Below are 14,061 nucleotides of genomic sequence, written 5' to 3' on the forward strand. Positions count from 1 at the left end.
TCAATAAACACAATATATTATGTTTATTGTCGCGTTACCATTTTTTGCAAACAATGGACGGTTAAGTTAAGCGTTCATCATATAAACTTAATTCTGAAGGCCGCAGGGAAATTTACATTGTTTCTCTTTTGGTTGCTCATCTACAGACCAATACCGTTCTTTAGAAAATTTTACCAAATTTCTATGCCCTGTCGTTCTCTCAAATTAGTTGCCACACCAAAAAACCATGTATCATATTAAATATATAGATTTTGGCTGACAATAAAAAATATAACATTTAAAAAGTCGGGTGTATGTAAACTCCAATATTTGCAATATTTCTCCATCCTAAATTAATTAATTGTCACGTCAATTAAGCACAAAATCTTGTTTTAATTTAATTTAACCATTTACACAGCGTGAGGTTTCCAAAGCAGTCTTGTGTTTCAATTTGCAAACTTAATTTTATATGAGTTCGTTTATAAGAGGCTCATATTAATTTAACACTATTAGAGTAGAATAAATTGAATTGAGAATTACCAAGCACATTTTGAATTGTAAGTACAATAAACATCGATGTAAATATATAACCATATAGGCTAAGTAAAGTTTTATGTAAAATAGGTGTCAGCTTTCAATTTATGCGAAGCCCTAGAAAAACTTTACGGCATATTTCAATGTAAGGTTTCTTTACAATCCAATTAAACTGAGTAACCTTTCGTAAATATTAAAATTCTAGAGAATGTTTTGTTGTCAAAGCTTCTTTCAGTTTTCAATGTTTGTTAAGTAGATTAATCATGTGTCAGATTAGATTCAGATACACTACTTGATATGTTACATGTGTGGCAGATGTCTCAGAGACAACTAGGATTAGCTTAGACTGATACAAGTTATCAAGTTAACCTACCACAGTCTTAAACTTAACAAAAAGTTCTTGAATGCATTTTTCTTAAGTTGTTGAGTTATCTAGGAATAAATATTATAGAAAATGGGAATGTTTTCTCATCAATCCTTGTATTTTAAGACAATAATAGGTTTTTTACATACCTCAGTCAAATAGTCCAAAAATGGTATTGCTCAACAGCTTCCATTGGTATTGCTCATTTAGCTGTTGAGCAATACCAATGGAAGCTGTTGAGCAATACCATTTTTGGACTATTTGACTGAGGAATGTAAAAAACCTATTATTGTCTTAACAATATAGTCCAGGGGCCGAAAACATGAATTTTGACTTGTATTTTATATGAAAGGAGTAAAACTAAGGAAGTTTAAGTTTAATTAAAAACTTTTATTTAATAGGTGTACACAATATTGTAATAATCATTCGTGTCATGAAATACATTATATTGATTGTTATAAAAAACTATTTTATAATTAAAACCTTCAAATTACAATAATGTTAAACTTTTACTTTACCACTGTTTTTAAAATCAATCATCTATTATATAGTTATTAAGTATTTTCTTAAGTGTTTTTTATCATTCCATCGCACACCATTACATAAGTAAAGTACAAAACATTGCACTTTTTACTTATCCTGCTTTCCAAATCGGATTTAGTTTTCATCATTCATTTTCACAATACTTCATAGTTCCCTAAAAATGTATTCAATAATTTCTTAGGAGTTAACTCTCTTCGTTGCGACTTTAACACCATTTTGTTCGTTAATTTGTTTCAAATTGTTTAGGGTTGCTGAAAGATCTATTTTGCACTAATATAAATAAATCACCAACCCTATGTAGGAACTCTAATGTTACATAGACATATTTAAGGGAAACGTATTGAAATACAACCGGAAATAAATATTGACATTTTATCTTTGTTCAACTGCATTAAAAAAACTACTTTCTAGCATCGTCCGGTGCAGTGATGAAACTATTTTGTGTAGATAGTAAAATATTCACCTACTGACCTTTCAACTATACGACGTGGTTTCAACATTAAGTATATTTTAGAGGATGAGAGGAGTAAAGACGGTGGTAAAATGTGGTGGAGTGTAAACCTTTTATTTGATTGTACTTGACTTTAATGTTAGCTCTACGAAGTGTAAAATTGTATCTTCTACTATCCTTGTGACATTTGACGGGTTTAAAAGAGTCCATACAAAAAATATAAGATAAACTGAAATTTAATGAGTAAACCTTATACTTTTTAGTAAAGATTTTGTAATTGGCCTTTTGACTATTAAACTATTTTAAATGTTAAACATACGTATAACTCAGCCCGTCATCCAACCTCTACAATCATTATAGCCTTTTATATTCGGTTCCACTTACACATTTTTTGAGAAATGTGTGTTAAATGTAAAGAATTAATAAATATTGCGATACATAAAGTGAAGCGTACCAGCAATGGTTCAAGCATGTCACATATGCATTATATGAGCATATTGCCCGATACGTCGCTTTGAACGCTCAGTAATGAATAATTTCGCATGTGGAATTTGTAATGCTGTCTGGTTTCGGTTGTGTTTAGAACGTATAGTAAAAGTCTAATGATGCATGTATTATTGACGTTATTATTGTTTTTTTTTCATATAAAAAGCTACAAAACAAATTTTACCTTCTTAACACATACAAGTTTAAGATCTTTAAAAACATTTCCTATAAAACTGTATCAATGGTTTTCTTTTTCAAATACACGGTCTTTCATATTTGTGGCCTGTATTTTATCTCACCTCACATTGTTGTTAATACAAAATTTAAATATACTCCTGGTGACTAAATTTTGGTTGACAGGTTTTGAATTTATATATTTTATTTATTAGTTGGAGTTTGAAGTAGTAAACATAAGTATGTGTGATTATTTCAAACATTGCAAGGGAAATGAACCCCCAAATATAGATTTACAAATCAATAGGGTATCTATAATCTTTGTATTTTATTATAGTGGATTTAATGTGTATCATCCGCAATACAAAGATAGCCGTTACCTAAATTGTGTTTAAGGTTCCTTGGAGCCTAGACGTTCTACTCGTTAAACAATTAAAAAACTACAAACAAAGATATTTCTTAATCTCACAGTATACTAGATATTTAAATTACAATCACTCTGGTGTTTGAAAAAATATTTTGAGTTGGTAAATAACTCTTCAGCGGCTTATGAAATTAATGAAATTAACATTGCTCTTATGGCGGGCAAATCCAAAATGGCCACTAGTTTCCATAGACTCCCTTGGAGAACAATTCAAAACTAAAAAGAACATTTCTAATCCCTCATAATACTAGATATTTAAATTATGATTACTTTGGTGTTTGAAAAAATATTTTGGGACAATAAACATTCCTTCAGCGGCTGTTTGAAATTATCCAAGATGGCCGCTAGCCTCAAAGGACTCTTAAGGTTTAGTTGGAGGTTTTTGACGCCAGTCGTTGAACATACTTTGACGTTGAGGGGCAAAGTTGTCATTATTTTCTTTTGTTTTAAGAAAGTGTCCATTTTATATTCACCCATAAATGTTTCTAGTGTTTCTGTTGAATATTTGAATATTTATGAGTTTTACCAATTCAGACAATTATCCCAAACTCTAAACTTATGAGAAATTATAATCAACCCTAAAATTAGTTGGTTGGAGATATTCAGAAATATGAGCTACCTACTGCAATATTTGAACAGAAATATTTACCCGATCTTAACCGAAGTTAATTTAAACTAAACTGATAAAAGAAATGGTTAAATAAATAATGTTATGTAGGCAGCCATAGGGAGAGTATGCCTTAAATCTACAATATACATATTGTCATGTTCTTATTTCAATAATACGAACACAATTTAATTAAAACTTTTAACAAATAATCTGACAAATTTCACTCAAAAATAACAGTTAAACAACCCTAACCATAAAAAAAATATTTACCATATCACTATATTATATCCATAAAAAAATTAAAATAAACAAAAACTTTCATAAAGCACAGTATTTTCTTTACAAAACCTTTGTTCTTGTACTACTCTACTGGATATCCTAAAGTGTCTTAATCCCCCAATATTAAATCAATGCCCCACACCGTTTCATTCTCTATGGATAATCGAATTCGTCAAACAGATTAACTTATTTGAAACTCCCTCGAATAGTCTAAACCCTCCTACCATATCAGTCTCTACAAAATCTTCATCGTCGGTACACATATTTATTTGGTGAAGGCAGAAAATTGCAATCAGTTAAGTGGAATTGGACGCGAATTTACAATACAATATCTTAAAATGCAAAAGTAAAAGTTAAGGGAAGTATTATTTAAAGACGGTTTTGATGTTTAAACTGTTTTATAGTGAGCATTTAGAGTTTTTTTAGTTTACTTTAATAAAAAAAAAGAAATAAGGATATATGATTTTAAATTTGCAGTACCTATCATATTAATTGGCATAAGGAATCTTGCATAGCTTTGTGTAGTATTAAGGTACTGTTGTTTTGGTGATGGCCTTAGTCATCATAACCCAACTTACCCAACTTTAGCTTATATGTACTAGTTTAAAAGGTTGTTTGTGTTTATTGTTGTTATTGTAACTAATGAATCAATTAATCGAATATTGCTATATGCATTACTAAACGTTATTGGACACTAAACAAGTAATAGGTACTTACGTGGTGATAAGTTAACAAAATAAAAAACTATTTAGAAACAGCAAAGGATTTATTTTCTGTCCAAAAAGTTATTTTTTCCATGTCTATCTGTAATTTTATGGTGTGTTTACATTATGTGTAATAACCACCCTTATGGAAGTGAAGAATGTGAAACGTACAAAACAAAGGCTATATCTATATAAAAAATTACGAATTATTTTATTCAAATACTTCTATTTTCTGATGTAAGTAAATTTATTCTCAATACAGACACGTTACAATGAAAACAATTTTTTTATCATGTTCCTCTTTCTCATAATGAGGTGATATTGCAGGGCATGAGATGGCTCTAGGGTCATATAAATAGCAGTAAACCTCCACGACGAGACCTGTTAAATCTTTATATGTATACAACAATCGTGTTAGGCTTTTGATGGCTCAGGAGCAGTGATGTATCTACACATGCTGGAAATTAGGGGTCGTTAAAATTGGCTATTTCATATATTAAAGTCAACCAACATAAATCAACTTTTAAGAGGTAAAATGCTTTACAAGGCAAGGAGTCACAACACAAAGATTTTTATTTTTTTTTGTAGATCCTTACGATGCTAAATAGAGAATCATAATAGAGAAAATATAAAATGGAGATCAGTGTTGACTGAATAAGATGCAAACTTTTTGAAAAAAAAAATAAGACCATCAGTTTCTCTAGCTAGGACTATTTATTAAAATCCAATGACAAAGAACAGCTGAGTCCAGTTTCAGCCATCTTTTGGTTTACCCATTTTTATTTTTATTACTTTAGTCCTCAAGATAATAACTTAATATATCTTTGATCAACTACCCTAAATACGACTGCTTGGATATATACAACAGTAAACCAACTATTGTAACTTTACACACATGATGAAATGCCAAGCAGAGGATAAGACCCTATTTGTCCATGACTGCAACACATAACATGAAAAAACCACTTCTTATATGAATGAAAACGTTATAATAGCAATTGAAAATGTATTTCATCTTACAGAATATTACTCAACCGATCAAGATATTGTATATCTAAATAGTTACCATCTTTAATTGAGGCAAAAAGGTATCGGGTTTGATTCCCTCATACACAAAACCTTTTTTTTTTGGGGGGGGGGGGTTGGACGCAATTTACGTTAAAAATGTTAGAACTGCTCTCGATTAAAATACCATCTTTGTAGTTTTTATAAATTTCATAGTTAACTATTTTGATTATGTCACATTAATGGGCATTAATGGGAGGGCTTAATATCATGCTGACTGATTTATACTCAAATATTTCTACTCGTTCACAGTTTTACACTTGTATTAGATCAATCTACGGATTAAGAGCAGAAGAAAATACATGATCTCTTCTTTCAGAATGTTTCCCCATTCCAAGAGTCGTAGAATCAACACAAAGCCTCCTACAATCAAATAAAAGCTTTGAACTCGGCGACGTGCTACAATTTACTGCCTTCTTTACTACTATTACTTCTCCAGCTACTTCCACCCTTTAACTGTGTTCTTTTCATAAAAGAGAAGATAGCGTTAATGCTCTATTTAATCAGAAATTCTCATGCTTAAAAGTTCAACTATGTAACGTATTTTAAATTTTTTTATGAGAAATAATGTTAATCACAATAAATTAAATACAAATCAAATAACTACCATGAAAATACTTAAATGTTAGGATAATAGTTTTTATTGGTTCTCTACTTTCATGTTTTAGTAATTTTGTATGATCTCTTGAAATACCCAATTTTGAGTGAACCTATAGATATTCGCAACGATAATGAGCCGATTCATTTAAATACAATTATGTTGAATTGATAATACTCCTACTAGTTTATGTTTAAAGATGACGGATAAAATTATCATTGCAAACTTGGTCGTATGCGATGCATGATGAAAAGAATCTGTATATTCAACTATTTATGATTTTTCGCTATACATTTTTCAGAAAACAACAAACTGCTGTTAAGACTGTTAACATCTTTTCAAAAGTAAAATACAGTAATTTAACCACGTACAACGCTTATAGAGCCTAAATAGCAGGTCAAAAACGAATCCAAAACTAGTCATATATTTAATATATTTAAAGAATGTATAAAAAATATACAAATTAACTAAAAAAATAACTGTTGGACTGATAATTGCCCAAGGAGAGCTCCAAACAAGATTCAATTACTGTTGTTGTAAAAGGGGAACAAACTGAGCAGGTAAGCAAATAAGTGATGTGGGGAAATGTATTGGTTACAAGTATCGTTCAAATTGGAATTCCAAAAAGAGCTTGTTCAAATTAATGAATTTATTTAACTTTTCTGTATTCTCCATGTTAACTCTTTGCCAATTTTCATCCACTGAATAATTTACGAACATAATTGCATAGTATTAATATACATCATCAATATCATTTGCGGTGAAAATGTATCCATAATAAACTGCTTAGTAAAATAATCATCTATGTATTTTAGGTTGTGATTATACATTCGAAAATAAGCTAGAATTATTTTTTAATCGTTAATGACGGATTTTGCCAAAAACTCTCTATCTTCAAATTTTAATTTGTCTGTTTTTATACTTAGGATGACCAATTCAGTTCCGGATAGTTATAATTTATTGCGCTTTGAAGTGCTTATACTTTCTTGGATAATTTATATCTATTGTTCTATGTATTTGTTCTAAGTTGCATATCTAAATAACAAGACTTCGAATTTGATCGTTCCCTTACACAAATATCACGCGTAAGTATATGAAGAAGCTGAAATATAAAATAAATTTACTTTTTAAGTAAAGTTTACTTTTAAATATGGATGTACTAATAAACAAAATTAAAAAAATTAAATATTTTGTAAATATTGTTATTTTATTTTAAAAGGAGTTCGTAGAATGAAAAGTAGGGGTTTTCATGCTATTTCGGTCAGTTGTATTTGGACCGAAGATCCGTGCTGAATCTTAATCAGCACGAATGTTTACTTTTTTAGACAATTTTAACAGCCCTCAATACTCCTACTTTGACAATAAATACAACTTTGAAAAATCAATCATTAAAATAACGAAAAACGGTTGAGAAGGAGATAGGCTACATTACATTACAGATAGAAGCTTCATGACTAATCCACTCTTAATGGGATTAGGCGGGAATTATTGATTAAGGTTCGTAATATGGGAGACTTCAGACATCCATAAACGGAGGATGCAAAACGCATTAATCAACAGAATTAGTTAACAGTTGTTTGGCAGTTGGAGGCTTATGACGGTTGAAATTATAACCTTGACGCACATTCCTAATTGTATACATTTGATTTATGCATAAACAGGGTGTTTCGGAACCCCCTCCCAAAATTCCGAGGTCATGTTCCTTAGGTCAAAAGAAACCAAAAATATCATATACCCTATCTCGCTTCGTTTTCCGTTTGTCAATGTATTTTTTTTATTTTAACTTTAGAAAATTTTATTTTGATATGTTATTTGTATTATGACCCTATACAAATTGTACATTTATGCGAATTTAAATAAATTTCCAACATTTTTGTTATTTGCAACTTTTTTATTTCATGATTAAGTGTTAAACAGTAAAAATGGCCGCCATTTTTAAAATATGCAAAGTAAAAACTTGATGCTTTGCAAAAAAGTAGTTCCTATTAGTCATCATACACGTACCAAGTTTGAAGTTGGAACCTTACGTGGTTCCAATGTTATGGGAAGTTATGCAAATAATACATACACACTTAAATACGGAAAACGAAGCGAGTATGACATATGTTTACATGATATTTTTTGTTTGTCTTGACCTGAGGAACATGACCACGGAGTTTCTGGAGAGAGTTTCGAAACACCATGTATTTTAATAGATTTCGTTTAAATAAATGATAATGTTTATTCCGTTCCTTATTTTACGCGTGAATTGAAGTACAACTTTCTTAAGTTTTGCACATAGGCATAGTTAAAACATTTGCCAAGCAAACACCACTGCACAAATGAAATAAAAGTGATTGTTTCTTCTACGCTTTTGAACGGAACAGTTGTTAGGTCAAAGTACATTTTGTATTCACAACCATTTCCAGTAACTGTCACGTACCGAGATGTACAAAGGAACGTCTTAAGTAAACAACTTTATTTTCCTTATATCTTTACAACGTTTCTTGTGTTAGTTCTTTATGCATACCAGCTAACTGAAATTAATGGTGGAACGTTTATCATTGAATCATTTTCAAAAGTGTTGAAAATCAAATTAGATCTAATATAAACCAAGTACTTTTTAAACCTCCACAATTCGATCTTGAGGAAAAACTAAATATCCAATTGCAATCTTTTGACAGTTCTAGAATGAACATAGCCTCATTGAACCAATCCACCAACAGACTGTAGTCATGTAAAATACTGATTTCTGTCGAATTGTCCAACTTTTCAACTACACCAAACTGAAAGAGTACGCTTCGTAAATTATAGCATCTTTTGTGTTACACCATTAAAATAACAAACAACAAGGAAGATGATAAAATTTAAGACTATTTGAGCAGCAAAGAAAACTTAAAATTTAAGCACCAATTAGGGGTTGCTCGTTCCACTGTTTATATATATATATATATATATATATATATATATATATATATATAATACATTGGCTACAGCTAATCCATATGGAGGATGCCTACTTCAGTATCCGACAGTCAATGGTGTGAAGTTTTTAACCTACAAGAGTATCTCACTTCTTGTCACACTATCTCCCTGCAGCTGGGTGGTATATGATAGAAGATATACCAACACACACACACTCACACGCACACACACAGCGACTAACTGCAGACGACAGATGCGCAGCCTCCAAGTCGCCCTGACAGGTGGGATGGCCACACTAGAAGCTCAAGTTCACTGACTCTTCAATTTACACTCAATCAACTCGTTTGCAGCCCCCTAGGGTACTAATATTTTCAGTCCGTATGTGGATTTTTATAATACTTGTTGAATGGGATTTTCGTTGATACGATTGTTAGGTCATTGTGTAGTTAACAGGTTTGAAAAATATTCGTTAGCTCTTGAAAATAAAATACCTCATATATAAAAAACATTCACGACAGTTTAGAATTGCTAATATACTGAAATATTAACACATGTGTTTGATACATTTACATGGGATCGGGTTGTAAGTGAGAAAATATAACATCAGCAGTAAAAAAAATTGATCAATGCTACTACGTAAAGCTGGAGTTTCCTAGGCGCGGAAGAGGAGCACGGAGTGCGAAGAGCGGAGAGGGGAAAGAAATTAACATGGTGTTCCGCTCCGCTTCTAGGAAAACAGTAACATTAAATTGCCTAAAGAAAAGTGGATTCCGCTCTTCGCGTTACGCGTTACTAGCTTTCCTTCCGTGCCTAGGAAACCCCGACTTAACAACTCAAAATCCATTACGTCCACCTTTCTTCCTATAACTGGTATGTTGAGGGCAACTTTTGAAGTCTTGTAGTAAGATGAGTTTAAAGGTTTTTTTTCAATTAAACTCTATAAATGTAACAGGTTTTAGTGATACATTTAAATACAGAACCTAGAAAATATAAACATGTTTCAATTGCAAACAATTGTTTTCTTCGACTGTCTTTGCAATTTAACTAGGACGATTTAAAAAATATTATACTTTAACACAATAATTGTAACACTTTAGATTACTCTGTTTCAGAAAATTCTTTTTGATATAATCTTATGATATATGGAACAATGAAAAATCGAGTTAGTTTAATAATGGATGTAGACAGATACGTTGGATTTTTTCGGCTTGAAATTATGAGTTTTCAAATAAAAAAAAAACTACTAATTCGACACACTGCAGTCGACTACTTATAACAACACAATATACATACAACACTGTTGTGTATATTTAACACAACAATTATCTACAACTAGAGTAATACCATAGAATAAATAAACACTATATTAATAAATAAACACCATTTATATTACTTCATCTATGGTAATACTTTGTAACAGTGTGTTGTTTTGTTTAAAACGCACACGTGGAGTTATACTCATAAAGGGAACAATTCCATAGTGTACTGTAACAATTTTGTTTTAATATATTGTGGAAATACCGCATATACAAAGTGTGTTGTGTAATTTCTGCATGATATTTGGAGTAGTTAGGAAGGATGATCATCATTAAATCGACGTTCGTTTAAAATACTCAAACAATATTTTTTTCGTCAAAGAAAAATAGCCCAATAAAAATCCCGGATTAAAACAGTATACTTCCTATAAGTTTATTACTTTTCATATATCAAAATAACTTGAATTTGGAATAACTTTTGCTTTTGATAGACTAGCTTTGAATGGTACATCAGGCGTATATTGTAATTCTTTAAAGTTTTGGATACATCCATCGTTTAAGGATCAATTAAATGCACCATTCCTCTTTCCGCCATAGCTTGATCAATGTTTTAATTAAAATATAATGCAAAATATCATAAACTATAAATAATAAATCATCCGAGTAAACCATGAACTGATATATATCGTTACTGCAAGAAGCCATTGAAATACATTAGGCAACTATTAACTTTATTGAATGGTAGCAAAGAGACTATTAATTAAGCTACAATGCAGTGTCCCTTATTGTCAGGTTGCATCTATGTACAATGGGAATGAACAAAAATGATATATTTCACGTAACGGTTTGTAACTTTTGAAAAGTACATAACTGTAAAATGGTATATACGTTATTTAAATGTTTCACCATTCTTGGTATCGTATATCGTATATACCTCACAATTGTGTAATGACCAGTCGTTCTGTGTTTTTAAATACAGCCTATCGATAGTGTGGTTTAATAAAATGCTAAATTATATTAACGTCTCATCGACGTTCATTAAATTGAAAACAATTACATTCACATACATCAGGCCCAACACTCCAATTGGCGATCAATAGTTTGTACTCAAAGCTCAAATCAATACCCCTTTCTTATAAACAGAGGGGAATTAGTCATGCAGCTTACCCCATCTAAAGCATCAACCCTTCCATTTCCCATTAAAATCCACCCCCGCCCCCACACTAATCCCCCCCCACGCATTTAATGACAAATAAGAGATGTGTATGCTGACCATTGCGACTGACGTAAGCAAAACATTCAATGAAAGGACAGTCAAAAACACTTGCCAAACTTTTAAGGAATGTACTAGGTGTTTTATAGTTTAATTTCTTTTGGCTTTCAGTTTGATGAAAAGAGGATCCAAAATTCGTACAGAAAAATGTGTGAACTGGGTAGTTTTATGTACCTCTCAGTTTTTCCTATCTCAGAATTATAACTGTACAAACACAAAACTCACTATAGACCCAAGTAGTAATCGAGTCGAGACGCAGATCTTAAAAGGTCAATCTATCTGACTGGTCAGGTAACAAAATTATAATACTGTACGCTATTTTTAATGATTTTGTATCAGTTGTATTTGATGGGACCGTGCTGCGAAAAGCTGTGCAATTTGGGAATGCCAATGTAATATCAGCCTACACATTCCATCGTTAAATTCAAAATATAGCCTTTGACAAGAGCGTCACGATAAAATATCTATTAACTCTTCTATACATTTGCTGAGTTTTTGTGTATCAACTATAGCAGTTTAGACGTGTTCGTGGCGTAAAGGACTAAACTAGTTGTAAAAACCAAAACATCAATTGTTTTTGTATTAAAATTCCATACTTTACATGAGTATAATGTATAGAAACAAACGTATACATTAATGAAATTCATGCATTACAATATAGGAGACTGTAGACGAAAACAGTTTGTTAACAAAACATTGCCGCAAAATCCAGCAAAATTCACTTTCCCACACGAGATTAGCTGTCACAACCACCCTCTTTGGGCATATGGCTTTTGATAACCAATAACAGCGGATGCCACGCGTTTGCACGATCACAAAAGACCGCGCTTTGATTTTGGACATTCACGCAAAATTTCTACCCGCAACATTTCGAGGGGTTTTTTTCCTCGTATTAGGGCTTTGATCGGGAAGGAAGTTGGCCGGAGTCGTGGTGTAGAGCAGGGGCACGTTTTGCAATATGACCGCACGTGCTCACGGGAGGGGAATTTCGGGCAGATGTAAAGACCCACAGCTGCATGGCATGCGGCCCTTTGTCAAGCCCCATCCCCAGCCTATCAACCCCCACCAGAGGGCAGCCGACACTGGGGTCTAGAACTATACTGTCAACACTGAACTGTACCGGTCTGTGACGCAATCATAATGTTGCACCATGCAGACTTTGACCGGTCTGTCGAGCAAGTTACAACATGATAAAATGATTGACCTCCCTCACAGCTACTCGTATCATTATATTCAACAGCTAAAATGTCATTTTAGATTTTTTACATAAGAATTTATCAAAAAATATTAATAATTGGTAAAAGTTATTGAATTTGTTGGTCAAAGTGATCCTAAAAGACAAATAATTTCAACTTAAGCTTGCTGGTAATGAATGTAAAAATGAAGAGACTGACACACCCAATACTGCATTAGAACGACTTCTTGAAATCAAGAAAATTTGCCTTAGCACTCGTTTTCCAACAAGAATTATTTGTTAAAATAATAGTTTTCCAATTTACCTGTCATCAAGTAGGTTAATTCGAATTTCATAATCAACGTTTTGCACCCTTCATTGTAATTTTGGACTGAATTTTAAAATAAAGACTAGGATATATTTCCAAAGAATAACTTTATTTTCAACCTACCTAAACAAGAATAGAGTTTGAAAAGGGGATTACTGTGGACAATGGAAACAAAATAGGATTACGACTAGCTCCAATGCTTGCTGGGCTTTATTGTTTTCGTCACTAGAAATAAAACGAGGAAAAAGTTAGTTGATGCATTTTTAAGCCTTTAACTTCAGCAATTAAATTTAGTTCAGTTGAAAACTGATGAAAAACTAGCCAAAAAAGTTTTGCATACGGTCATATTCGAGCTATTTTTTTATTCAGTAATAATTCGCTTAAAGTAGTTGATTAATATCAATGTGTTAGAGTATAGTGATCAGTAGATTGTATTGCTTTCATCAAATCACATATCACAGTAGTAAACACTTTCAGGGGTTTTCCTTGATACAAAAAAAATATATATATATATTGGTATTAACACAGTTATTATGTCATTAATTCCAAACAATATTCTGCATTCAATTATAAACCCAATCAACAAATTTTAACAAAAGAAATTGGAAGAAAATTCATTACACAAGGAAAAACACTTCGAAAAGAGTTGTCAGCCTTAACTGGAGGGTAAAGAATCACTTGACAAAGAAAAACAAAATGGAATCGCAAAAAGGCTACGATGGATCGGAACATTGATTTTGATCAAAGTGAGAAAGAAACAAACGATGTGCTTTAGCAGTAACTGATTGTGTCTGCGATAAGAGCCGAGGCGTTCTGTTATCTTTGGATAAATTGCTGAGAGAAGTATTCGTTTAGGGATCGAGTTGTCGAGTGATCGAGATGTCGATTGATCGAGATGTCGAGTGATCGAGATGA

Source organism: Macrosteles quadrilineatus, unplaced genomic scaffold, assembly GCF_028750875.1.
Source record: "Macrosteles quadrilineatus isolate MER2022 unplaced genomic scaffold, UCM_ALF_1.0 Scaffold_8__2_contigs__length_117827958, whole genome shotgun sequence".
NCBI classification, from domain to species: Eukaryota; Metazoa; Arthropoda; class Insecta; order Hemiptera; family Cicadellidae; genus Macrosteles; species Macrosteles quadrilineatus.